At 40.7% G+C, this 15,496-nt stretch overlaps 1 long non-coding RNA gene across 1 annotated transcript in view; it reads right to left on the bottom strand.

Moving 5' to 3' along the window:
• Nucleotides 1–365: 365 nt before the first annotated feature.
• LOC144609417 (uncharacterized) overlaps nt 366–15,496 on the bottom strand; it is an 82,871-nt gene continuing 67,740 nt past the window's right edge. Inside the window, exons 2-3 of the long non-coding RNA XR_013549317.1 lie at nt 1,491–1,682; nt 366–456 (exon numbers count right to left, since the gene is read on the bottom strand). This is a non-coding gene — a long non-coding RNA (uncharacterized LOC144609417). The remainder of the gene's footprint in view (nt 457–1,490; nt 1,683–15,496) is intronic.

Raw genomic sequence — 15,496 nt, forward strand, 5'->3', positions numbered from 1 at the left:
CAACCAACGAATGGGTAGCAGGATCAAAGCTGCCATTTTAACTGCTGGTTAATATCAGATTATTTTCCCCAGAGTATGTTCTGATACATATTGTTAATGTGAGAACCAAGGATTTGAATTATTTATTTTCCGGGTTAGGTGTAACCGAATTGTTACTTAACGTTGTTACACTTGATTCATGTCTCATGCTTTAATGCAGCTGTTATTCTATTTAAATCTGTGTGCGAACGGTGAAATTCTCTATCTGCTTTAATGGAGGAAGCCTCTGGTGAATCATGCAGATTAAATTCTGCTTTTCCGCATGCAGTGGAGCGGTATCTCAGTCCGAGGGACAAACATGATGAAAAATATCAAGAATCATTTTGCTATTTTATTCAATAGGACCGGAGAAACGTGTGAGAAAGTAAGCCACACAAAGACGAGGCATCTTGCTGAAGGTTTTCGGCATTGTCATTCCTGGTGAATAAACGGGACAGTGGATTAATAGGGTGCAGACAATAGTGGTTCCGCTTTACGTGTTTGGGAGGAGAAGCACAAACAGTTTCATGTCACTGAACTAAAATCAAACAGGACAGCTACAATATTACTTATTATGCAAAAAGCTATTCAAATGTACTTTACAACACAGCTGTGTGAAAATAGCTGTGTGGCAATTCCCTGATGGTTCTATGGATGAATGTACGATGTGATTTGGCACGGAGCCATATAGACCAGCAAGTTTGCTGGTTCAATCCTTTGTCTGCAGAGCCTGGTTGATCTCAGCTGGAATGGCAGTGGTGACACTGATTCTCCTCGGTGCCCGTAAGTGCGATGGAAAACTGATCATTGCTCGCCTCTTTCAAAATATATTTGGACACAGAGAGCAGGCAGAATTAGAAATAAAAGCAGAAAATGATGAGATCACTCTAAGGATCTGGTAGCATCCATAGATAGGGCAGCCGAGGTAACATTTCAGATCAATAACCTGAACTTGAGTTTAGTTTATTGTCAAGTGTACCGAGGTACAGTGAAAAACCTTTCATCATTAGCCCTTGAATTTCTTTTCGGCATCCCCCTGATTGTATGACTGACTTTACTTCAAACATTAACCTCTATAACTGTACAGAATTGCATTTAAAGGACTACGCCCTCTATTGTGAACTTTCTCCTGATGTGAAACATGTTATTAATTACATTGAAATGGTCCTCAAGCTGGAGCCAATGTGAAACAAAAGACTTGAAGGTGGCCATACATCTTTTTGCCACTTGGCAACCTACAGTTGAACTGCCCAAGTGAATTCAAGTGAATTCTAATTCCCTCTGCATGCATGACCTGCAGAGAAATGTTGGATTTCCAGAATGTGCAGTGTTTTGCTTTTGTTGCTCCTCTCATTCAAGCAAATGCAAAAAACCCCATCTATTTGTGACTGTGCTGTCATGAGGGGAGGAATTTACAGCAGTGCATCCAGTCTGTAGCCCACCCATGTAACCATAGTATTTATGTGACTGACCTGCTTGCACTTCTGATCAATGCTGATGCCCCAGGAAGTTGATGGCAGGGCACTTCACAATGGCAATTCTGTTGGATACCAGAAGTCAGTCCTTGCCTGGCACTCGAGTAGCACAACTGTCACTTTTCATATCAGCTCATGCCTGAATGCTGATGAGGTCGAACTGAATGCAGGCCTGGGTTGCTTCAGCTTCTGCAGAGTTGAGAATGAATTTGAACACTATAAAATCATCGGTTAGGACAGATATTGTTAAAGATTTGCAAAGTACAGTTTAGCAATGTGTTTCGCAATGGTTAGCTGCATCCTGTGGGTGAGAGCCAGTCTCAACAACATCTGCACTGCCCACTTGTAACTCTGCTACACCCACCACTTTAGCTCAGTCAGATGCGGTTGATGAGAAATATAAGGGAGTAAACAGATCAAGTTAAGCATTAGCTCTGAGAGATTTTGGCCAACTGTGTGAAAAGTAGAGATGGTTAAATATAACCCCTTAAATCACTGTAAATATTACCATCTGCAAACACTGAAATATTTCTGCAAAATACCTGTGGTGATGTTTCCTGAAAGATTATTGCAGAAGCTGTTTATTTTTGCATTTCTGTCGCTAATAACACAATTAGAGCAGTTGATCTTTCAAAGCATTGGCCTAACTTCAGTTTTCAGCAATGCACATATTTATAAATCTCACACATTATTTTAAATCAACAAAAAAACAAGGCTGTCATTTATCATGTGATTCAGTTTATCATTTTTAAGAAATAAAATGAAACACTATTTTCCATTTATGCATTTAAAGTAGGAAATATTTTGAAGTTTTTAAATACCTTTCGACAATTGTATACTAATTTGCAATTCGTCTTCCACAGCAGTTACAGGAGGATGCTTTGATATACCAGGGGAATTGCTTTATCTCTGAGCCATCAGAGCAAAATCAAATCAGCTGCCGCTAAATAACACCTGATTTTAATTTTCATTGACTTCAACAGGAACGTATAACAAAGGTTGATCGAATAGACAATAGACAATAACATCTAATGTACATGAGATTGTACCAAAGATACAGTTACTCACCTCTCTTCACTTCCAGAATCTGTCCAAAGACCCCATATCTTTTGGTGAACCCTGGTGTGGTTCTACCCCACAAAACCAGAAGAAAACAGGAGACGTAGCTCTGACCGAGACCACGAGAAATTGCAAAGAGCTGTGGATGTAGTCAAATCCATCATACAAACCATTCTCCGCACCATTGACTCCATTTACACTCCCTCGGAAAAGCAGCCAACACAATCAAAGGCTTGCCCACCACAGTAATTCCTTCTTCTCCCTACTCCCATCTGGCAGAAGGTACAGAAATTTGAAAGTGCCTGCCACCAGATTCAGAAACAGCATATTTTCCTTTGTTATCAGGCTTTTGAATGGTCATTCCATAAGGTAGGGTACTGTCTGCTTCACTCTTCTCCATTACAGACATTGGTCTTTGTTAATGGAACTGGTGTTCCACAGTGCTGAGAACTATATTCTACACAAAGAATTCTTCCCCTTTGCTCTATCTGTTGTACTCGAGTTTGCCTTAATTGTAGTTATGTATAGCATTATCTGATTTGATTGAATTACATGCAAAACAAAGCTTTATTGCATGCAAAACTGTACCTTGGTGCATGTGACATTAATAATGTAAAACATAAACCTATTTAAAGAGGTGTGTTTGGGATAAGTTGGATGGCAGTGTGGTTTGGTTTGCTTCTTCTGTGCAACCTGGAGTTAGAGATGATGTACGTAAATGTGATGGAGGCAGGCTTGGGATCCAAATATATGTTGTGCTCAAAGAAATTGAAATGAAATGGCAATGAATAGAACATAGAACATGGAACAAAGAAAATGGAACGGTACAACACAGGAATGGGCCCTTCGGCCCACAATCTTTGTACCGATCATGATGACAAGTTAAACAGATCTCTTCTGCCGATACTTGATCTGTATCCCTCTATTCCTTGCTCTTCCATCTGCTTATCTAAAAGCCTCTTAAACACCACTATTGTATCTGCCTTCACCACCACCCTTGGCAATGCTTTCCAGACCCCACAATGTAAAAAACTTGCCGCGCACATCTCCATTAAGCTTCCCGCCTCTCACCTTCAACCTTTGCTGTCTAGTGTTGGTCATTTCCACCATGGGATAAAGGTTATGACCCTATCTATGCCTCTCATAATTTTATATACTTCTATCAAGACTTCCCTCAATCTCTGCGTTCCAGAGAAAATGATCCAGGTTTAGACAACCTCTCCTCGAGCTAAAACCCTCTAATCCAGGCATATTCATGTTTTTTTTAACAACAACTATTCTTCCCATCTCTGCTTTTTTGTATACAATAGGTCAATCTAGTCAGACTGACTCCATACTCTGAAGAGAATTTAGTGGTCAGTTTCTTTCAGTGCAAATTAAGGTAAGCAAACAAATAATTGTAACCGTATGATCAGGCTTCACTGTTCTTGTCAGATATCCAGGCAATTTATTTTAAGAATAAACATTAAACCTCTTTTTGGATGCTGATGTAGTCTCAGAGGAGAGTTTTGTTCTGCTCAGATAGTATTGGGTTAATTATTTTAAGGAACAGAACAATCAGGATGAGCATTTGAAAATTAATCACTAGGAACGAGCAAGTTGGCCTCTTTTAAATTATTCCAGAACTACTGAACTTCAAGCTACCAGAATGAATAATTTGCAGAACATCGAAGGGGATAATGTAAATTTGGCATGTTATACAACTTCAGTAATATTTTACTTTTAGAAATATCATGTTGTTTTCGAATATTTATCACTATATGTGGCCTCCTCCATTGTCAGATTGAGGCCCAGCGCAAATTGGAGGAATAGCATCTCATATTCCGCTTGGGCAGTTTACACCCCAGTGGTATGAACATTGACTTCTCTACCTTCAGATAGTTCCTCTTTCCCTCTCTATCCCCTCCCCCTTCCCAGTTCCGCTAGTCTTCCTGCCTCCTATCCCGCCCCCTCCGCTGACATCAGTCTGAAGAAGGGTCTTGAGCCGAAACGTCAGCCATTCCTTCTCTCCAGAGATGCTGCCTGAACCGCTGAGTTACTCCAGCATTTTATGTCTACCTTCGATTTACACAAGCATCTGAACCGCTGAGTTACTCCAGCATTTTTTGTCTACCTTCGATTTACACAAACATCTGAGGGTTTTTTCCTACTATATTTTGTATAATTTGAATTCTCCTCACACACCTACTTTGGTTGACAGGAGACACAGGAGACTGAAATACTGGACTCTTGAGCAAAACTTAAACCATTGGAGGAACTCAGCGGGTCAGGAGGAAATGGACAGGTAACATTTTGGGTCAGGACCCGTTTTCAGACTTTAGTCACAGCATCTACATGATTGCTTTGTGGGGTGATGTCCAACACAAGTTTGGCTTCATTTAAATTCCAACCCGTTTCCCCTCTTTGCTCCATAAAAACAAAAATGGCTACTTTTATTTCCAGTGACAGGACTAGAATTTACTTCCACAGGTCCATACACATTTCTACTTAATGCTTGCTGTAAATGCTCTTGAAAATATATTGTCCTACATTATCTTTAAAAAAGGCTGATAGCACATGATGCAACAAAAGGTATGGACCAAACAATATCCCAGCTGTAGAAATGAAGACCCATGCTCCAGAATTAGCTGCACCTCTAGCCAAGTTGGTGCAGTACGTTTAAACAATGGCATCAATACAGCAATGTGGTCAATTGTCCAGTCTATATTCTGTCCACAAAAAGGAAGGCAAATCCAATTTGGGCACCTGCTTCCACATCAATCCACTCTCAGTCAGCCAAGTAATGAAGGTGTTCTCGACATCAGCATCACCAATTAAACTGCTCTCTGATTCACAGTTTTACTTCCCCCTGAATCAGTGGACACCAGAACATTATCACAGCCTTGGTCCAAACATGGACAAAAGAGCTGAATTCCAGAGGTTAGACTGACTGCCCATGATGTCAATGCTGCATTTGACTGAGCAGGTCATCAGGAAACACTAATACAATTGACACATAAGGAATGCTAGTAAAAATGGTAAATCGAGGGGAAAACTCTCCCCTGGCTACAACCATACCTCACACAAGGGAAGGCAGTGGTAATGAAAGGAACTCAGTCAAATCCATGCAGGAGAATTGATGCAGGAGGTCCCTCAACGTTATGTCCCAGGCACAGCCATCCACAGCAGCATCAAGAACCGTTCTTCGACTATAACGTCAGAAGTGTGCCTGTCTGTTGATGATTGCACAATGTTCAATTCCACTTGCAATGTCTCAGCTTTCCATACCTGCAGGGAGCTGGCCGGGGGCATGCGCAGATAGGTGGCGGGAAACCTATCAGCCATGATCATATTGAATGGCGGTGCAGGCTCGAAGGGCCGAATGGCCTACTCCTGCACCTATTTTCTATGTTTCTATGTCATTAAAGTGCTAAGCAATGACCATCTCTAACACGACAGTATATATTCGCCTATGTTTGATGCTAGCTAGCATTAGTATTGCTACATTCCCCCATCATCAACATTCAAGAGTCTAGAATCAAGTCAAGAAACGGAACGGAACAATGAAATTCATATTTGCACCAGCACAGCAGATATGTTAGCAAAGCACTCTGTAAACACGATAATCAACAACAACAAAAAGTTCAGTATGTGTATTAAAAAAACAATGAGAGTGCAAACACAAAAACAGTACCCCAACCCCACTCCCATGTTCCATGTGGTTCGTAGGTAGTTGGAGGTTGTCGTGTTTAATAGCCTTACGGTTGTTCGTTATATATTCTGGGAATCACCAATGCTGAAACCTTAACTGAAGTAGCCACATAATTACAATGGGTACAAGATCATGTCAAAGGTTTGGTATACTGCTGCAACTGGCTTACCTCGTGACACCACAAAGCACAGCCACTACCTACAAGGTAGATCTATCTACAATTTAATGAAATATTATTGACTTGCTTGAATGAGTGCAGCTCCAAAAACACAAGAAGGTCATCATTATTCAGGTCCAAATCACCACACTAAATGCTTTCATTATGCCATAAGAAGACTACAAATAACCTGAATAGAAATAAGTAGTTTCACATTCAAATCAGACGTAGTTATTAAAGCCAATACGTTGCATCTAACCAGTGGAGTGAATACTCATATCTTACAACTTTTCAAGACATTATCAGCATTAAAGAATGGTTTACCCATAGTTTTTTGTTTGCCCATAATTTTGTTAGAAAACACAAAACAACATTAGTGATGATATTAAAAACTGTGAATGAAAAATGTTTCCTTTGTATTTTTTACAATAATAAATAATTATGTATTTTCAAAAATGTGTTTCAAACAATGTTGGGAATAAAAAATTGTCGAAGTTTTGCACTTTTCAAATGACTTCTTGAACTTCTTAAGTTCTTTATTCAGAGAAACATGGAAACCAATTTTGTGAACCAACCGAATGTGCTTAACTTGTTCTGTTGGTAACTTGGACAAATATCTGGTAGTTTCACATTCTGTTTATAAAGTTTAGATGTTCCTTAAAAAAATAACTTCCACTCAATAGTATTGACAGCTTTTTTAAATCAGGAGCAGGCATTTGTATCTCATCAGTTGAATGAGAGCAGCAAGAAGAGGAATATTTAAAATGCAGGTGTAAATGGAACAAATAAAGGAAGCCTTTAGATGCAGTTGTCAGAAGACGAATTTGCTGTTCAACAATCAATATCCTAGTTATACACGATGAAGTTAAATATTTTGTTTCCAGTCTTATTGTATAAAACACACTATAATTGTATGTAAAAATCTAATATACAGTAAAATACAGCTATGAATAATTCTGAGGTTTTATTTATGTTTTGTTTTAGATAGGCAATCAGAACTATGACTCAAGCCAAGTAGCTACCAATTTTGGCTCCAGCTTTTTTTGCAGCTCATCGCAGTTATTGTTCGACTCCAGAGATTGTTCCTGGGAGATCACTACCTCTCTCTCCAATTCAATAATCGAGGATATTAATTTGACCATGAAAATTGTCTTCCCACATGCGGATAAGGATGTCAGGGAGATAAGTATGTCTTTGTTTAGTTGCTTGCAATAAGGACATTTTGATTCTGACAATTACATTTTGCGGATCTGGCACCAATTTATTTATTTTATTTTTCTGGACTTCCTCAGACAAGGGGGTAAATCTATCAAGGCGGAAATTGCTTCTCTAGTTGCAGTGTGTCTGAGTTTAAGGCATTTGTGGTCCCTCATCCTTGTAGCTCTTGAGCATGCTGCAGAAAACACAAATGCTCTCTGACAAATCTTCTGCATCTGGGATGTGTCAGTCTCTTACCACATGTTAGGAGATATTAATAATCAGAATTATTAAAATTAACTTTGACTTGCATAATCATAAAAACTCCTGGCGATCATTGAGATGTGGAGGGAGACTCAGTCATCGAATCATAGAATTACAGAGCTATACAGTATAGAAAAAGGCTTTTGGGACCAGTTGACTTTCTGGGCTAATTCCACTAGACTGCATTTGGCCCATAACTAACTAAATCCTTCCTATTCATATATCTGTCCAAATGCCTTTTGAATATCGCATCCACTTCTACAGTTTCCCTAGGCAGTTCATTCTAGATACAGACTACCCATTGAATGAAATAGACAATAGACAATAGACAATAGGTGCAGGAGTAGGCCATTCAGCCCTTCGAGCCAGCACCGCCATTCAATGCGATCATGGCTGATCACTCTCAATCAGTACCCCGTTCCTGCCTTCTCCCCATACCTTCTCTCTTGAAAGCATCCAACGAACTGGCCTCCACTGCCTTCTGAGGCAGAGAATTCCACACCTTCACCACTCTCTGACTGAAAAAGTTCTTCCTCATCTCCGTTCTAAATGGCCTACCCCTTATTCTTAAACTGTGGCCCCTTGTTCTGGACTCCCCCAACATTGGGAACATGTTTCCTGCCTCTAATGTGTCCAATCCCCTAATTATCTTATATGTTTCAATAAGATCCCCCCTCATCCTTCTAAATTCCTTCAATAATTACCCATGAGGTCTGTCTTAAATATCTCCCCTCTTTCCTTAAGCCTATGGCCTCTAGAATCCTCTAGACAGTGGGCATTTACTTCATCCATGCCCCTTATGATCTTGTACACTTCCACAAGGTCACCATAGCCTCCCACTCTCCAAAGAAAAAGTACCAGCCTATCTAGCTTCTCCCTGTAACTCAAACCCGCGAGACCAGGTAACATCCTGGTGAAGATAGACATAAAATGCTGGAGTAACTCAGCGGGATGTTCCTCCAAACATGCTGGTGAATCTTTGCTGCCCTCTTTCCAACTTAATGACATCCTTTCTATGAACAGAACTGCACAGAGTACTCCAAGTGTTGCCTTGCCAACATTGTACTCAATAATCTTGCCAAAGAAGGGAAGCATGTCAAATATCTTCTTCACCACCCTGTCCATCTGAACCGCCACTATCAGTGAGCAATGCGCCTGCAGTCCTAGTTTTCTTTGTTCTACAACACTCTCCACTCTCCAACATTTACTTTGTAAGTCCTGCCTTGTTCTGACAGACTGAAGTGCAATACCACACACTTGCCAGTTAAAATTCCATATCCCAATCCATGTTCCACCTTCCCAATTGATCTAGATCCTGTTGTAATTTTTTTTCCTCACTCTCCACAACACCATAAATTTTGCTGTCATCTGCAAATTTACTAACAATGTTAGCTACATTGTCATCCAAAGTGTTAATATAGAAAACAAACCACAGTGGACCCAGCACTGACCCCTGAGGCACACCACTGGTCACAGACCTCCAACCAGAGAAAAACCCTTCCACAACTACCCTTTGACTCCAAGCCAATTTAAATCCAATTGTCTAGCTCACCTTGGATTCCATGCAACCTACCCTTCTAGACACATCTACCATGTGGGAACTTGTCAAAGGCCTTGCTAAAATCCATATACTCAATGCCCACTGCCCTGTCCTCATCAAACTTCTTGGTGACCACTTCAAAAGCTCTCTTAGGTTTGTGAGAAACGATTTCCCATGAATAAAGTCATGCTGACAATCTCAAATCAGTCTTTGCATATCCAAATCTTAGTAGATCACAACCCATATGCCTCAATTCCTTTGTTTCCATTCATTTATCCTCAGTAAAAACAGATGAGAAATATTGATCTTTTGTGGCTCGACACAAAGACAGCCATACTGATCTGTTAAGGGACCTCTTCTCCCCCTAAACACATTTTTTACTCTCAGTATACCTGTTAGAATCTCTTGCCTTCTTTTGTGTACTCCTACATTTCTTATACTCACCAAGGGGTCTGCTTAACCCGAACTGTCTAAACGTGATGTCTGCCTCCTTTTTACTGACCAGATAAACTTTCGTCAACCAGGGTTCCCTATATTTGCCAGCCTTGCCTTTCAGCCCAGCTAGAACATGTTGCCCCTGAACTCTTGTTACCTCACTTTTGAAAACCTCCCACTTGCCAGCCAGCCATCCCCTTACCTGCAATCAGATTCACCCAATTGACTTCTACAAGATTCCACCTATTGTTTCCAAAAGTGACCTTGCCCCAATTTGTGATGGTAACGTGTGGACCAGTCCTACTCATCTCCATAAGTATTTAAAATTAATAGAATAATGATTCCACAGTGCACCCCAATTAACACTCCAGTCACTTGATCTACCTCATTCACTAAGAGGAGATTTAGCTTAATTAGGTTTATTACTGTCATATGTCATATAGTGCAGTGAAAAGCGTTTTCGTTGCATGCTATCCAGTCAGTGAACAGACTATACATTATTACAATCAAGCAGTCCACAGTATATAAATACAGGATAAAAGGAATAACGTTTAGTACAAGATAAAACAGAAACATAGAAAATAGGTGGAGTAGGCCATTCAGCCCTTTGAGCCAGCACTACCGTTCAATATGATCATGGCAGATCATCCAAAATCAGTACCCCGTTCTTGCTTTCTCCTCATATCCCTTGATTCCGTTAGCTCTAAGAGCTTTATCTATCTCTCTCTTGAAAACATCCAGTGAATTGGCCTCCACTGCCTTCTGTTACAGAGAATTCCACAGATTCACAACTCTCTGGGTGAAAAGGTTTTTCCTCAACTCAGTCCTAAATGGCCTACCCCTTATTCTAAAACTGTGACCCCTCGTTCTGGACTCCCCCAACATGTGGAACATTTTTCCTGCATCTAGCCTGTCCAATCCCTTAAGAATTTTATATGTTTCTATAAGATCCCCTTGCATTCTTCTAAATTCCAGTGAATATAAGCCCAGTCGATCCATTCTTTCATATGTCAGTCCCACCATCCTGGGAATTAAGCTGGAGAACCTACACTGCACTCCCTCAAATGCAGATAGTTTAGGTCAGAACCTCTCTCCAGTTGGTGATAGGATGGTTCACTGTCTTATACGGCTGGGACAAAACTGTCCCTGAATCTTGAGGTATGCCTTTTCAAACTTCTGTACCTCTTGTGGAGAGGGGAGGAGAAGGTGAGACTTGTCCTTCAATATGCTGCTGGCCTTGCCGAGGCAGTGTGAAGTGTAGATAAAGTCAATGACAGGGAGGGTGATTTGTGTCAAAGATAATAGAGGGGGGCAAGATGGACCACTCCATCGAAATCACGTATACTGGTGTAGTACTCAATGGAGCAGAACGTCCGCCATTTTAGTAAGCAAAACCCGCTGTCCATTATGCCTCTCGCAGTGTAATCAGTGTTGTGGGGGAACGGTATGTGTGATACACCATTAAAATGTAGAATTTATCTCATCTTTCAATTCACATTTTTTGGTTATTTTTCTTTTTAAATGTTTCCCCTTGCTTAATTTATCTGATGTTATTCTTTCCTACTGTTTCTGCCCATTTCCCTCCCATCCTTCCTCCCCCGTCCCTTTTGTGCAGTTTCCCATGCATTGCTCTAACACACTCTGCACAAATTTAACTTATTATATGTATATAGGATGGTTCACTGCCTTATACGGCTGGGACAAAACTGTCCCTGAATCTTGAGGTATGCCTTTTCAAACTATATATATATATATATATATATATATATATATATATATATATATATATATATATAAATGAATGTGTGTTTGTGTGCGTTTGTGTGTGAGAGGTAAGATGGAGATAAATAGATCTCAAAGGGGAAGAGAGAATAACTGACTCTAGCATTTTCCCCACTACCGATGTTAGGCTAACTGGTCTATAATTCCCCGTTTTCTCTCTCCCTCCCTCTTTAAAAAGTCGGGTTGATGGTGGACATGCAATGGAAGGCATTTAAAGATTGCATGGATGAACTACAACAATTGTTCATCCCAGTTTGGCAAAAGAACAAACCAGGAAAGGTAGTGCATCCGTGGCTAACAAGGGAAATCAAGGATAGTATTAAAACAAAAGATGAAGCATACAGATTAGCCAGAAAAAGTATCATACCAGAGGACTGGGAGAAATTCAGAGTCCAGCAGAGGAGGACAAAGGGCTTAATTAGGAAAGGAAAAATAGATTATGAGAGAAAACTGGCAGGGAACATAAAAACTGACTGCAAAAGCCTTTATAGATATGTGAAGAGAAAAAGACTAGTTAAGACAAATGTAGGTCCCTTGCAGTCGGAAACAGGTGAATTGATCATAGGGAACAAGGAGATGGCAGACCAATTGAACAACTACTTTGGTTCTGTCTTCACTAGGGAAGACATAAACAATCTGCCAGAAATAGCAGGGGACCGGGGGTCTAACGAGATGGAGGAACTGAGGGTAATCCAGGTTAGTCGGGAAGTGGTGTTAGGTAAATTAAATGGATTAAAGGCCGATAAATCCCCAGAGCCAGATAGGCTGCATCCCAGAGTGCTTAAGGAAGTAGCCTCAGAAATAGTGGATGCATTAGTGATAATTTTTCAAAACTCTTTAGATTCTGGAGTAGTTCCTGAGGATTGGAGGGTAGAAAACGGGGAATTATAGACCAGTTAACCTAACATCGGTAGTGGAGAAAATGCTAGTTATTAAAGATGTGATAGCATCGCATTTGGAAAGTGGTGAAATCATCGGACAAAGTCAGCATGGATTTATGAAAGGCAAATCATGCCTGACGAATCTTATAGAATTTTTCGAGGATGTAACTAGTAGAGTGGATAAGGGAGAACCAGTCGATGTGTTATATCTGGACTTTCAGAAGGCCTTCGACAAGGTCCCACATAGAAGATTGGGGTACAAACTTAAAGTGCACGGTATTGGGGGTTCAGTGTTGAGGTGTATAGAGAATTGGTTGGCGGACAGGAAGCAAAGAATAGGAATAAACGGGTCCTTTTCGGAATGGCAGGCAGTGACTAGTGGGGTACCGCAAGGCTCAGTGCTGGGACCCCAGTTATTTACAATATATATTAATGATTTGGACGAGGGAATTGAATGCAACATCTCTAAGTTTGCGGATGACACGAAGCTGGGTGGCAGTGTTAACTGCGAGGAGGATGCTAGGAGGCTGCAGAGTGACTTGGATAGATTAGGAGAGTGGGCAAATGCATGGCAGATGCAATATAATGTGGATAAATGTGAGGTTATCCACTTTGGCGGCAAGAACAGGAAAGCAGAGTATTACCTGAATGGTGGCCAATTAGGAAAAGGGGAGATGCAACGTGACCTGGGTGTCATGGTGCACCAGTCATTGAAAGCAAGCGTGCAGGTGCAGCAGGCAGTGAAGAAAGCGAATGGTACGTTAGCATTCATAGCAAGAGGATTTGAGTATAGGAGCAGGGAGGTTCTGCTGCAGTTGTACAGGGCCTTGGTGAGACCGCACCTGGAGTATTGTGTACAGTTTTGGTCTCCTAATCTGAGGAAAGACATTCTAGCCTTAGAGGGAGTACAGAGAAGGTTCACCAGATTGATCCCTGGGATGGCAGGACTTTCATATGAAGAAAGACTGGATAGACTGGGCTTATACTCGCTGGAATTTAGAAGACTGAGGGGGGATCTTATTGAAACATATAAAATTCTTAAGGGGTTGGAGAGGCTAAATGCGGGAAGATTGTTCCCGATGTTGGGGAAGTCCAGAACCAGGGGTCACAGTTTAAGGATAAGGGTCTTTTAGGACCGAGATGAGAAAACATTTCTTCACACAGAGAGTGGTGAGTCTGTGGAATTCTCTGCCACAGAAGGTAGTTGAGGCCAGTTCATTGGCTATATTTAAGAGGGAGTTAGATGTGGCCCTTATGGCTAAAGGGATCAGGGGGTATGGAGAGAAGGCAGGTACAGGTTACTGAGCTGGATGATCAGCTATGATCATATTGAATGGCGGTGCAGGCTCAAAGGGCCGAATGGCCTACTCCTGCACCTATTTTCTATGTTTCTATGTTTCTATGAGAGGGACAGAGAAACTATCTAAAGTTGTAGTTCCTCTGTCCATCTCTTCACCTCCCTCTTCCCAGTTCTCCCTCTATCTTCCTGTCTCCACCTATATCCTTCCCATCCCCCTGACATCAGTCCGAAGAAGGGTCTCGACCCGAAACGTCACCCATTCCTTCTCTCCTGAGATGCTGCCTGACCTGCTGAGTTACTCCAGCATTTTGTGAAATAAAAAGTTCATTAAATATGATCAATTAGTCTGATACAGAATGGATCTCTAGTGCAAATATTCAATCAGTAACATCCAAAGTGTAAAGATCGCGAAGCAGCAACTCTTCAAGAAATAGTTATAAATGTCAACTGTCAACTTATCCAAGAAGTTGAACAAAAATAATTGTTTGCAAACATTTTACATACGAAGAAATCGCAGAGAGTTGTGAACACTGCCCAGTCTAGCACACAGAATCTGCTTACTAAAATGGTGCTGAAATTTACCCATGACCTATTATGGTTTTTAGGGTCGAGTGGTCTATCTTGCTCCTCTATTATCTTTGGTTTGTGTGATGGTCTGGGCTACGTCCACAACTCTCTGCAATTTTTTGTGGTCTTAGATGGAGCTATTCCCAAACCATGCTGTGATGCTTCGCGATAAAATGCTTTCTACAGTGCATTGGTATAAGTTAGTGAGGGTTGTTGGGGATATGGCTTCTCAGGAAGTGGTTGCATTGGTGTGCTTTCTTGGCCGTTGCTTCGTTATGGCTGGTCCAGGACAAATTGCTGGTGATATTTACTCCTAAGAAAAAAAATTGGCATGATGAGAGTGATATAGGTAACTTCTATGTAGAATCTGAATTGGACTCAATGAGCCAAATGTCCACCTCATACTGTAACCTTTAATCGACTTTGATAATATTTTAATAATATTTTAATATAAGCACCTCCTTCAATGTATTAAATCTTAAATGGCATCATAATTTTATTAGCAGATAGTATAGCTGCTCAATGTTCTGAAAATATTTAAATTATATGTTGACTCATTATATCAATTCCTTTGAACAAACATCGCTCCAAAGTGAATTAAACATTGCCGTATGAAAGTTTAATAACTTTATGATTTATTGCATATCTCAACTATCCCTGACACTTAAGTTCAATTGCATTAATATTCAACACAATTCTAAACCTGTGGCTCCTAAATGTCATATCTTCAGAAGAGTAGATCCATTTTGAATATTTTCCATGTTGTAGCTGACGGATTACTATTGTAGCACTATCTTTACTTTCTGGCAAGTCTCAAAGCAAGAAGCATTTCTTACTTTGATGTTTCCTCAGCCATTTTCTGACAGGGCTTGTCACAGCCTGTTCTAACAAGTCTGTCGTCTCTAGATCCAGACAGTTTATTTTTCTATTCGTCTGATAGAAATACTGATGGGGCGCGTAATGGGGTGATTTTAGAATGAAGTCGCTTTCAGAGTTTTCAGAGGATGCTCCAAGATTAGCTACTGTTGAGGATCACAGACTAAACTTTACTATTGAAGGCGCCTTGAGAATTTATGTGGTCATTCAGTGCAGTCATTCAGTGGGCCCTATGGTCCACCATGTCCATGCTG

This window comes from Rhinoraja longicauda, chromosome 2 (assembly GCF_053455715.1).
Source record: "Rhinoraja longicauda isolate Sanriku21f chromosome 2, sRhiLon1.1, whole genome shotgun sequence".
NCBI classification, from domain to species: domain Eukaryota; kingdom Metazoa; phylum Chordata; class Chondrichthyes; order Rajiformes; family Arhynchobatidae; genus Rhinoraja; species Rhinoraja longicauda.